This window comes from Zophobas morio, unplaced genomic scaffold (assembly GCF_036711695.1).
Source record: "Zophobas morio isolate AGI-343-1 ecotype UQ-CSIRO unplaced genomic scaffold, CSIRO_AGI_Zmor_V1 ptg000005l, whole genome shotgun sequence".
Classification (NCBI taxonomy): domain Eukaryota; kingdom Metazoa; phylum Arthropoda; class Insecta; order Coleoptera; family Tenebrionidae; genus Zophobas; species Zophobas morio.
In genome coordinates, this window is record NW_026972110.1 from 6,929,391 (window position 1) to 6,943,462 (window position 14,072).

The following is a 14,072-nucleotide window of genomic DNA, read 5'->3' on the forward strand; positions in this document are numbered from 1 at the left end:
GCACGCTTCTTTAGATTTACTTTAACGTTACACACATATCTTTATTTTAACTTACAAGTGTTCTCATAAAAAAAATAAATTGGAATAATCAAATTTTATAATTTTCAGGAGTGGGAGAATTCTGACGAAATAATTTTGGACCATTTTTTTTTAAGTGGCTGTAATTAAAACTCACTTTGTTAATAATAAAAATGAACTCCTTTACTATGCTGTCGCAAAAGAAAAACATTCAGAGCAGCCTCTGACATTCTCAACTAGCATTACTAAAGTCATTATTTAAAGGAATTTAAGAAATAATAAACACAATTTATGGAAAAAAAGCAAATGTACGGCACAACAAAAGCAACTATTTTTTCCTTGATAGGATAATATTTCAAACGAAACATTCATATCAATCTTAATATATATAAATCTCGTGTCACAATGTTTGTCCTCAATGGACTCCTAAACCACTTAACCGATTATAATAAAATTCGCACACCATGTGCAGTTCGATCCAACTTGAGAGATAGGATAGTTTAAATCTCAAATTATAGTCGCAATTTTAATTTATTGCTAATTATTTGTCTGTTATTATTTGACAGTCACAATTATCTGTTAACTCCAAATGATTCTAACAGATGTCGATACCTTTCGACTGGGTTGAGTAAGTAATCAATAGATGGCGCTGCTATGGTAAATCTACGAACGCGTCATATAAGCTACATTTTAACAGCATAATTACCACGTGTTGTTGACGCTATAAAATTAATTAAATTTATTTTGTAGTGAACGAAATATTGTGTTCAACGTACTTCCCCTTCAAATCTCAATCCAGTGAATTTGTATACCATCAACATTTTCGTCTTTGTTCGTAAATAATTTCATTGTACTAAAGGGTTATAGTAGTAGAAAGTCAAATAAGGAGATCACCATATTTTTTTACAAATACCATCTGTGTGAAAAAGCATAGTGGACTCTGTGACTGATGTTCTCTTATTGTTCCTCTTAGATTGTTTACTATAATGTAATATAACAAAAACTTTAGCCACAGCAACGCGTGGCCGGGTCAGCTAGTTTAATTATATAATTTCATTCAATAGATTCTCAACCTACCTACTAAGTAATTATATCATATTACATGCAAGTTATTGACACATTTGTATTCTTAATAACACTAACAATTATTGTTGTCGGTTAGAATTAATATTTAATCAATGATATGACATATTTAATTCAAATGTAATATTGACTAATATTTTTTATCAAGTCTAATGGTAACTAAGAAATAACATTGTGGTGGCAAGTCAAATCAAAAAATTGTGTTTCTGATTCTAAATTGATACCGCGAACCTTACTAAAATTTTATAAAATATCAAGAGTTCTTCAATTTTTTTTTAATTGATCGATAATTAGTTATCAGAGTGTTTTATTCAATTTGTCCTGTTATGTGACATAATAAATTACTGCCAGAAATACGAACTACATACCTACTAATCAAATTCTGCCGAAACATGCCAGGATGTATTAATCAACAGCAGGTTTTTTTTGTTTTGTAGATGATAACAATAAGATTTCAGCAATATATAAACTTTTAATATAAACTTGAAAAATAAACCAAATGTAGTAGGAACAATAAACGATAAATTTAATATCCAGATTTTATCGATTCCAATAGTCAGGCAATTAGAGATTAACCGACACCCAAATTACCTTTGCAGGCTCTCTGGTGACAGTGATAGCGATCAAAACATGTGTCGGATGCTGGAGAGATTCCATTTTCAAAGGGTTACATATAATAAGAGATGAGACAACGTTCACCAACAGACCAAGACCGACTTTTTATAAAAAACATGAGTGGGTGCCGATGAGTAATCCGTCGCCAAGTTGCCCATCGTGACGGTCAGGTTAGGCCTAATATTTTTTACTAAAAGTGTTGAATTCACTTGCCGTCGCGTCGGATCTATTCTGTGGATTTTACCTGTGAATCCTCTTAATGTTTCGTTCGTTACGTGTCATACAGAGAGCCCAAAATGCTTTCATTACTTTTGTTGTTGGACAATATACAAGCATCAAGAGGGATTTAAATGGTAATAATGTGGTCAACACGAAATTTACATTAAACATAAAAAAGTCAAAACATAAAAATGCATCGCTCGTGCAATTAATACCAACAGGAAGTAGTAATTTTTAATAATTCCACTCTTTCTTTAAAAACAATGCAATTAAATTTACTTTTCCTTAAATAAATGATGTTTTTAAAAACATACTTACTCATGCAGAAATTTAAAATGGATTATATCAACAAACCACCGAATCGCAAAAAATGACGAATTATTTTAACAATTAAACATATCTGAAAGATAAAGCGCAAACCACTCTGTTTATCCATTTCAAAAAAAACGACATCTGAAAATTTTGTTTTAAACAAATACCATTTTAAATAGCACTAATGGCAGCATAATATGCTTCTTTATTTATCGCTTAATAAAACCACACCTAAGTACATTTAATTTTACTATGCCATATACATTCCCCTATAATTATTATTAGTTTACAAATCTGCTGTTCGATGATAAACCATTAGGTATTTATTTATTTATTTATTTATATATTAAAGATATATCAAAAATGTTAAAATATCAACGGAATTGTTTTATCGATTGCGCCTAAAACGGATCCGATGTCCTTGAAATTCTGGAAACAGTAATACTTATTTCGATTAGCACTACATTTTGCATGCCATCGGTAATATATTATTCTAATTAAAAAGTTGGTATAAAAATTACTACTGTAATAAATGACTGTATCACGTGTTTTAGTAATATTCATATGATGAAAAAATAAATAGAAATACAGAGTGTCTAGAAAAACACAAGAACTTCTCGATTATTCTAAAAAGGGCTGACCCTAACGTTTTGAGAAGGAACTGAAGTTACTTATAGAATTCATTGATTTTTTAGTAAGTACATAAATATCAGGTTGAATGTGTCAAAGTATTCATATCTTTTTAAATTGCTTATACAGGTGTTCCAAAAAAAAAATAATATTGACTGAATCAAACAATTTATTTTATTGATCAAATTAAAAACGACTCACCCCAGTTCCCAAATTTATAAAAATGATAAGATATTTTTCAGCAAAATTCTCAGATGACGTCATCAAGTTTTTCGCAGAAATTAAACAAATAAAATTTGATTCACGACTTACCATGCGTACAATACTCTTAAAACGTTTATGAAATTTTAGAGCATTCGGCTTAGAAGGTTCTACTTCAAATTGTAAAATGTTATTATACAAAGTTCATATTTTTTTTTCTTCAAGAATCTGAATAACTAAGGTAAAAAAATCGAGTTGGATTCATACCTAAACCACAGGTATAAAAGTATGTTATTTTCTAAAACTGGAATAATATTAATATGCAAAATTTGGAAATAGTTGTTGGGACGATCAGGCAAAATTTGGCTAGAGTTTAACCATCTATGTAATATTCCTAGAGTACATATAAAATTTCGCAGCAATCGGTTTCGTAATTTCAGAGATCATCTGTCTAATAAAATAGACAGCTACGGACAGACGACAGACAAATTGAAAAAGGGCAAGCATTTTTTCGTATCCTAGGAGATATGTATGAAATACGTTAGGGAAGGAGAAGGTAATTAATTAAATCATTAATCTACAAAAATGCACTACATATAGGTATTTAGGGGGACGTTTCCCCAATTTTGATTATTATTATTCTCAATTCAACGAGTTTGGTTTTTCTTACGGGAAATCGTACAAAATAAGTTCAAAACGCGAAGGTATTTAAATATGCATGTAAATGTAATTATAAATAGATAAGACAGTTGGACTAATTTCTTTTTCCATAAAAACACAACATAATTTGATTGCTGCAGTTAAAGGTAAATAAATAGGAAACAACGTGTGTTAATAATTCACGTGTTGAACAACACAATATAAACAATTTTTTTTTTATTTTCTTTTTCAAATACAATCAAATTTTATGTTTTTGACACAATTTATCAGACTACTCTAAGAAAACGAAGTGCTAATTATACTTATTACTGTCAATATCTGCACATAACGAGTTTGTGAAAAAATACTTGACACTTCAAAATTTTTGGTAAAAAGATCTATCTTTTTCTTCAATTAACAAATTATACAACTTGTGTTTCCTTTTAAGTTTGAAACTCCCTCTTTCAAAAACTGGAAAATTCAAATATATATCAAGTTTTGTTTCTTAAATTTCTTCAATGTTGCTTTGGAAGTTTTAAATAAATTACGTGTTAATTTAAGTTCCAGTGAAGTAAGGTAATTAAAACTTTCAACAATATGAGTAATATAGTCTGAATTATTAAGTGACTGTTAGGAGTGACCAAATTTAATAATTTATTAAAAATACTATTGCAATTGCTGTTCCTTACTCTTGATATATTTAAGACGTCTCTATCATGCCCGATAAATCAAATCACTCATTTAAAAAAATGACATGTATTGCAAGACATGTAAATTTTCCAGGGTAGATAATATATACATTATACCTACTGTAAATGTCAAATGGTCTGTAATAGCCGATAGGAATAACTACTAAATGCTGTTGCAAAAGTGAAAAAATATTATTCATATTTTCTAGAGATTCGATTACCACGTACATTATAGGTTAGTAAGTTATGTCTGTCCTGCGCATAACTTACACGAAATATACCCATCGCATGCAAGCATATTTGACTAAATTAAACTTCATAGCCCACATGTGGATGACACACTTCAAAAACATACCCAAAAAATACAGTTTTGTCCGTAGTATTTGAGCTTCGATTAGAAAAAAACTGACAATGCTGATAAAATATGAGCAGAATTTGTCACTTTTACGTACGATGTCTGATAAGTAAGCATAACTAGCGTAAAAGTAAATGCATTCGGAATTTGTCATATTTATTAATGTGACATGCATGAAAAAAAAATGTCTTTGGCTCTAAACACAGCAAATGAAGCACGCTCGACCTATTTTTGTGAGAATAGCTTCAATATTTTGGTGGATCCATTTATTATTTTCAAATACTGTAACATAATTGGACTCCCAAAATTTCGAGAGAAAATCAGATTTGTGGTTTCAGAGATAACTGATGTTCTGTAATTTCTAAATCAAAAAATATCCGTTTAGGTATATGTTCTGAGATAAATCGAATAATTTCATTGTACATTTTTTTTCTTTTTTAGAACAGACTACGTGTGAATATAAAAAATGGAGTAGATTGATATCTCACAAAAGAGCTCCACGCTGTATATTCAAATGAGTTAACTGAACAATACAATAAGAAGAAGTCGTCAGTTTTTTGAGAGGGATGAGTGAACAAATTTTGATTGGTTTTGCAGTAATTAAGTATAATGTACAGCTAAAATTTGAGAAAAATAGTTTTGTAAATAGTTTCAGATGTGGCTTGGTCAATGAAGTTCCAACAGATAGTTAACAGACAACAAACGACAAAATACAGACAAAGATAAGTGGGAACCTTGTATGTTTGTTTTCTATAAACTTTGAAACTAAAACGCAACATGAAATTTGTCATTGGGCAAAATGTGCTCTGAACCAGCAATATGGCCATTTTTAAAGATTTTTAGGATATTATTTCCATCTCAATTACTACGGAAAGTATTTCCAAAAAGAAATGTATGATTTTATTTTTCTTGATGACATTTCATAGTGTATAGACCAAAACAATGCAGATTTCTTTTTTCATCTGACTGTCAGTCATTGAATGCTGATCTGTTCTTAAAATTATGGTTTGAAAAAGTACTGTCCGGACTTTCGTCTGAAACGTTATCAGGAAATTAATGTTTGTTGTATTATACCTATGCATACTTAATTCGTTAGGTATCTATGATAAATGAGGAAAGTTCTGCAACAACAAAAAATTCTTTAAATTATATAAGTAAACAGTGGTGATTAAAATAATTAATTTTCGTTGCATTAATATTTTTATATTTTTAAATTTATTAAAAATCACATTCTTTGTTACCTGCAAAAACATAGACAACTTTCTTCTTTGTGGTAAAAAATTATAAAATCCCAGTAGTATTTCACATAATGAATACTGATTTGTAGGTTCTTCACGACACAACTCGAATTTAGATTTTTTTTAACTGGAAGAAAGTTCCTACTTATCGATTATCTCGATCTTCCAGAAATAATTTCAGTATTGACCAACTGAATAACAACGTGAACTTAGCTCTTTTAAAAAGTTTGAAGACATTGAAATAAAAAAATACAGAAAAAATTTAAGTGAATAAATAAAAATCAAATTGATACTGAATGACTGTACGTTAATACCCAAAAAGTTTATTTATTATTATTATTATTATTATTATACTTAAAATACGTATATTGCTTATGGGTTCTTGCGCTTGTCGTGAATTCCACCACAGGTAATGGATGCTGTAAAACATTAGCGTAATCGAAGTAAATGAACGGCACTACAGTTAAACATGTGGACAAGATTTGTTTAGTTCTTTGGAAATATGTGGAAGATGCGATGTTAAGCAAAGATTAACTATAGGTTTGTGCGTTCGTTTTCTGGACAATTTCGATGAACTTAACATACTTATGTGCTAATACTAATAAATTTTATAGCAACAAATTATACAGGGTATATACCTAATATGTAAACATAATTTGTGTCTTCATATTCGTATTCTTTGCGGCATTGTATAAACCTCCATACTCATAGTTATAAGTCATAAAAGATGAGCATGTAGTATGTTTATAAAATCCTAAAAAGAAGGAACTCACTGTTTACGTAACATGTGCAATAATAATTTTGTGTTTTATTTTTGATAAACAAATTTAATTAATAAGTATAATTATGTACATAATTTTAAACAAAATTGTTACACACAGTTTGTTCTTACTTCCTTTAAGATGATTTTACAAAAGTTCCAGTAGGTGTAGTAAAAATTTGTAGGAGTATAATTTTTTGAAGTGCCATTAAAAACATTTGCAGTAAAGTAGCTTTTCTTTTTTATGGAATACTGAAACTTAAAACAGCAACAAAATCTTAAATTATAAAATAAATGCTTATTATAGGTAACTCTTCTTTCTAGCATACGAAGCGAAGTACAATTATGACGAATATTTTAATACAAAGTTTATAGGATGTCATGAAACAAGGTCTATAAACGCCTCTTTAGTCACGAGTTTATTTAAGTACGTGTTTAAAACGAGTGTCGAGAGGAGTTTATAAATGTATTACATATTATGCTTTTTCTGCGAGTTCAAATTAAAACCATGATTAACCAAGTCTCGAAAATACTTAACCAAAACTTTTTCAGAAAAGGAATCAGTGGCCTTGCAGCTGCTACTTACACTGCCTCTTTGATTTCAAGTGCAGTGCCTCTGAAAATGTCTACATTTTCAATAATGTCATGGGATGCCCGATAGCAGTTTGAAATGACAAGTAGTAAAAACTAGCTCGATTTCAGATTATTTTTAGCCAAACCGTGTTTAATCAACACGAAAGCTGCCGAACGCACTCAGGACGTGACTAATGGGTCCGATCGGATTTTCGGGCCGTATGTAATGAGGACAAAGTCATGGATTTTGAAACTGTGATCAAAACATCGTTAGCACACTGCATTATGTTCGCTACACAAGGTTTTAGATTCGGAATTAGGAAAACTTTGTTTAATATGTACACGCTTGATGTAGATATGTGTAAGTAAGTAATTGCAAGGCACTTCCAATAAATTTTATATGTATATGTTTTGTGTAATTTAAATACGTGGTAAAAATAAATATTTTGTATTATGACAACTCGATATTTTGTCAAATTTTATGAATTCTGTTTTAATAATGGTTAAATAAGTAGTGTGGTAAAAATATGACAGTTTTTTAGTGGCTTTCAGTCCAACACTATATTTTAAAAAAATATTGTTCTTATTAAAATTCCGAATACAACTTGCTAACTCTAAAACATTAACACCAGTTTTTGAGAAATTTTGAGTGCATAGGAATTTTGTAGTCTTACTATTTTTCTTGGATGTTTAGGTCGAGGTTACAGATTCATTTTAATAGTACTTAGTTAATAGATTTAAATAATTTTACTAAAAACCCCAAGTCTTAAAATGTGGGTTTAAAAAATACTTCGATGGTCACACGTTGGGTTAAAAAATTAAAAAAATATGAAATTGTTCCCCGCATGTTAATATATCTTTCTCAATAATGTAGGTACTTACAATCAAAATTTTACCACATTGATATTTCATATAAGTATATAATATTGAAGTTGTATTCAAAATCCCTAATGAAAAAGTTACTTTTTCCATATTTTCTACAAGAATAAACGGAATTTAATAAGGTTAACTGGAACTCTTCTTTGATGCTGATATAACTACTACTATTTTTGTAATACCTTTAACAAAGAATATAAAGTAAAATAGCAACTGATTTTTGCAAGGGTGGTTCAGAAGTTATGTTTCTACAACTGAGTCTTACGTGGTCATACTTTTTGCCTTTTAAAATGTGAACGTTTATAAGATCTTCCTATACTTCATCAGCTAAAATACATTAGGAAGGTTTGGTCCTTTTGTACTAAATATAACAATTCACCATGCTTGCAGAATGAATTTTCTGAACATTCCTACATTTTTAGTTTTAGCATAGGGTAAATGTGTACAAGAGTGCGCATATGTATAAGAGTACGCACTGATGATTTCTGCTTATTAGTGCCATCTGGGTAAGATGAAGTTATACCATTCAGAATTTAATGCTAAACCTGAGATAAAGGTGCAAAAGTGACCTGAATATAGTTTATAGTTTGGTCGTACTGACGATTTTATGTTCACACGTTGTGTGGATGTAATTTTTACCGCTCATAGTTTTAATTTTTTGTAAGGTACGTACCAGTTCTTTTATTTTACAGTAATAATTTTCATTAGTTGTAACTTTTAAGGTGTCGTTATACACTAACAGTTTTACACTTTCTGTCCATCAAAAGCTTTTAACTTTGAAAACATTAGGTTATGTACAAATGTACAAGAGTGCGCAGCGAGGTATTGTATAAGAGTGCGCATTGCTTGCAATACGTAGTCTAATAGTCTTGGAGATGCATATCATACGATAATGAATTATTTAACTCTACTACTTTGTACTGCTTCTCAAGTTGTGTGGTGGTGGTTATGGTGACTTTTTTTTTTTATTTTTACTTCCTGAGCGTGTTGTAATCGAATCCGTCGACCGACTCTCTATTTTTACGTTTTCTCGTCTTTTCAAGACCCCTAGAGTACGAAGAAATAGGTCTCCCGTTTTATGTGTAGTCTGTAGTCACTTATTCCCATTTATTTTCACCTTAGAAACAAATATTTTTTCATAAAATGTAATGCGTACTCATAAGCGTTCAAATGCGCACTCTTGTGCAATGAACTGTCTAAGAGTGCGCATTTACACATCTTGACAAAAATTGAAATTACTCTTAAAATATAGTGGTGTTGGGGCGTACAATTAAATATATCTGATCTCTAAACATGTATATAACGAACCTATATCATAAAATTTGTCTATCCAAAAAAATTAAAAAGTTGTTGACAGTTTTACACTCAGTGCGTACTCTTGTACACATTTACCCTAACTATGGGATATTTCAAGTTGATGTTGCCATACAAAGTAGCAATATTATCCCAGGTATGACTTTAATGATGGTGTTATGTGTTTGAATTATTAGTAATTATAACAGCTTAGATGGTTTATTTAGATTGTTAATGTTAATAGTCGGAATACTTGTTACTGTAACTTTTAACACATTAATTTCTACAATATTGGTGCCGAACCATATATTAGTAACTGAATATCTTCTAGAAAGTTCCTATGTATATATAAAGATCTAATGCAGATAATGTTATAATGTTATAGTTAAAGGAAACACAAATTCTTCATAATAGTACTGAGTACTTTTATAATACACATTTAACATCGGCTTAGCACAATGTTCCTCTGTTAACGCACCAACTCTATTTTAAGATTTTCTGAATAAAATGGAAAAGCACGTAAGCCAAACTGTTCTAACAAATTGTTCGAAAATCATATGAACGTTCTGTCCAAAAAATATTGTTATTTTAAACGTAATAAAATATCTAGGACGTGATATCATTGAACACACAAGCAACACATCGTTTTTAGGAGTTACTAAAATCGAATTGGAGTCTACAGTCAAATAATAACGTTAAAATTTAATTTGTTATGTTAAAATTAAACTAAGTATATATTTATGTATATGATAAATAACAGAAACACAATTTCCGGGTTAGGACCCTATAATGTTTGAAAAGGGTTTCGTAATGAAAATTTCGAGAGAGAAGAAAATGGGACTGCAAGTGAATGTATTCTTTTAGAATTCCTGCAGATGTCTCTTACGAGTGTGCGAAAGATTGAAATAATTTTTAAAATTCAAACGCCGAAAACGTCCTATTTTTAACTCTGTGAAAGCATTCGATTTCATATTAATGTAAAACGGCGCAATTTTCCAGTCACAGTTGCCTTACAATAATATTATATAAGACTTATAGGAGACACTAAAAAAAGAATACATTTATTATTTGAAATAATTGATAATGAATAAGTTCTGGCAACTTATTACAGTCGTCAATTCCAACATTACATTAAGCTTAAAAGAGCAAGGAAATTTCATCTGTTACCTGAATTTCTTGCTTGATACTGAAAATTTATTTTTACACATTTACTATTAGGATTGTTATTATTATTTACATTTATTTAGTGTATTATAAATAAATAAATAATTTTGTTTTCATATAACATTTAATGAATAATGAATATTGCTATTATTATCGTCATTGTTACTACTAAACTTATATTTATTTACAGCTTTTCTGAGCTAAAAACAATGTGTAAATATTCCATTTCAATCCAAATAACTGCATACTCTAAATTAAAGTTTCGTATTCTTTCTTACGTTCTACTATATTGGGTCAATGAGTTTCCTCGTTACGGTTACATTTTGCTCATTGTCAAGAAATCTTTAGTTCTCATTAGCTTTAGCTCCACGGTCAGCTTTCCACCAAGCTAGCAAAAGCGCACAGGTCCTCTCGCCAACATGGTAATATAAACAACGTATTATTATTATATTTATTATTAATCCTTATGACAATAATCTTAATATAAAGAGATTAGTGCTTGACATATGTAGATAAGCATCAAGAAGCTGTAATGACCAACATTCCTGACCAGTATTTGTTGTTATAGTTTAATAGTATCAAATTAATACATACACCCAAGTATTGTACTGTTAAATCTCTATCAGTACAGCCACTATGATGAATAATAGGCATACATTTAATCGTAAAAATGAGTCATGATTGTTCATAAACATCTACCAACAAACAAAACGATTTAGCTCTAAAATACTTATCAAACTTGTTTGATACCATACCTATCTAATCAAGCAATATAATATTGATTCAAATATCTTATACTTTCAAGAATTTCAATAAATTAATGGTTGCAAAATATAAGAAACAGACAACAAATTCAAAGTTAGTTAAACAAGTAGCATATATCTTAACTATACCAAAACAATGTGTATTTACAGGCGTGCACTCTTGTTGCCTTGCACTAGACACTAATTTATTTCGTAAAACTCTTATGCAACTATTCGATTAAGAACAGAGTACACCAACCAAACATTACTACCCTAATAGCAAAGATTAGGTTTAACGGAAAATAAAAATGTTGATTGTTTTTAGTGATTTAGATTTTTTTTTTTTTTGTTAAGTGAGTGCGCAATGTTTTACAGTTGTAAACGGCGGGCTCATACTCTAGTTTATAAATTAATTTTAAAAAGTTGGTAGTCCTACTCTTTTTAGACTAACGAATTATTTACAGTTGTGTACAGCAAATACGTAAACCTGCATATAAAAATGTCAATATTAGTAACCGAGTTCTGTCTCTAATAAATAAAAAGTTAATAAAACTTAATTAGCTGCTTAAATATAATTTAAATGACAGCTAATGGTCTATAAATGTTGGCAAATTGTCTTTATTTTGATTATGATTAAACCATATAGACACTTAAAATAAACATAAAATAATTTAAAATTTTTCAACACGTATATTAAGAAACACAAAACCATTAACCTCCAAATGTCAAAAAAACTTACCCCTGTTGCCAATTCCTGCTGAAATCGATGGCAAATTCACAAAAATTCTTAAACTAAGAACAAACAAACAATAAGAACAACAAAACTTGTCACTAAATGTCATTCACTGTTATGATGAAACGAAAATAGGGAAGTTCCGAGCTTAATTGAAAGTGTTTGGAAAGCTAAACGGACGACGATGAAGCTTTCAACCTTCACAGTAACTGACTGAAGACTGTGACTTTGAAAAGTTTATGCTCCGCCCTGAGAAGGTGGGGATTAGCTTACCTCCTAAAACCACATTGCTGTATCTTATTACCATAAATTTGTGGCAGATTTTAGATATCGCCTGATAAACAGGTCTGATACATTTTGCATTATTTGGTTACTTTTGCTAGTTACTTTTCACTTTTGCTTCATTTCACAGAGTATGTTCACCTCAGCGTACCGCGTTGATGCTCATTTATTATTTTCTTTACTACTATTTTATATTAAAAAAATAAAATTGTCCCTTAGTATATATTAATTATTTATTCTATGACTTACTGGGATACCGTTTTCATTCTCTTTCGGTATCTTTGAAACGTTAAAATTAAATGTTATTTGTTGTTATAAAGAAAAAAATCTTTACTGTGTAATAATCTTTTCATCAAAGTATGACTTTGTTCATGCATCTCAGTCACACCTCGTTTATGTTGATCAGATAACATTTGAGTATCTAATTCAGAACATTATAATAATTAACTCTGCACTCACGATTTCGATATATGTTGGCATAATTTGAACTTTGAGTAGGCTTAATCAAGAAATAACTAATTCGTCATGTTATAAATTTGCAAAAGACAATTATTATTAAAGTAAGAACTCTGAAAAAAGTCATCATTATTTCTAATTGTAGTATTGACTTATGTTTGAGTAAAGATTCAGAGTTAAGATTTTTACGGAAAGTAATTTGAGTTATCTTTTAACGATTTTATTGAAGGTTATGTCTTAAATTAAAGAATATTTCTTAAAAAAAATATTTTTGTACTTTGGTCGGTAATACCTATTGTAGGCAGCTACGTAAAAACAGACATTATTTACTTGACGCTTCTAACATTTGATTACTTGTTCATTTGCTGGTTTTTATTGGTCGATATTCGTCAACATGCCGCAGTACCTAATTAAAGAAAAAGTCGAAATTTCCACCAGGTACCTTCATTAAAGGGTTATTGACAAAAGACTTTGCGCAAAATTTTGCTGCAGCATTTCCACATCGTCTCTTACCCGTCAAGTGCTCAATCTAAACAATTTTTGGCAGAGCTAGTTATCTTTTATTTTTTTTCATTTATGTCTGAATTCCGTCATTCTGTTTCTTTTCCAAAAACTGCGATAAGTTAAAATTATGCTGTCAAAAATGACAAGCAAAATTGATAAATCAAAACCTTTGATGATGCACCAAAATCTTTTAACCAAAATAATGTTAACTTATTAACAATTTATTGCAAAAAGTGGTAGTGGAAATTAAAGAGAACCCTAAGCGTACTTCCATCCCAGCGAATCTCATCTTCGGGTCTTCACCCTAACAAAAGTTAACATGGGATCTAAAATTTAACATGGGAATCCCTACGGCCCCTTTTAAAAAAGGTGCACTGTGTATTAGCTGCAATAGTAGCTATTATAGGAACAACAGTTTAATATTTTGTGACACTAAGTTTACTTTATGAGTTTATGGAAAAAATGGGATATTATTCCTGTTGTTTTTTATGTATTTACACCGTTCCATTAGTTATAAATCTAATTTTTCTAAATAAAACTACCAATAAAATCATCGGATCTACTGATGTATTTATTATTTTCTGCACGGCATGACTGTGATTACTTACATTTCGAAATTTATTGTTTACATAGGTATAACTGAATTACTACCCCACGGCTTATTACAAATAAAAACTTTTTATAAAATA

The 14,072-nt window shown here is 29.7% G+C and overlaps 1 protein-coding gene across 2 annotated transcripts in view; it reads right to left on the reverse strand.

Annotated features, from left to right (window-relative positions):
* The window catches only part of LOC135122538 (GATA-binding factor A-like), a 123,445-nt gene extending 111,100 nt beyond the window's left edge, over positions 1-12,345 (reverse strand). For both annotated transcript variants that reach the window (XM_064046773.1, XM_064046774.1), the window contains exon 1: positions 12,148-12,345. The gene's annotated coding sequence lies outside the window, so the exon portion shown is untranslated. The remainder of the gene's footprint in view (positions 1-12,147) is intronic.
* Positions 12,346-14,072: the final 1,727 nt, after the last annotated feature.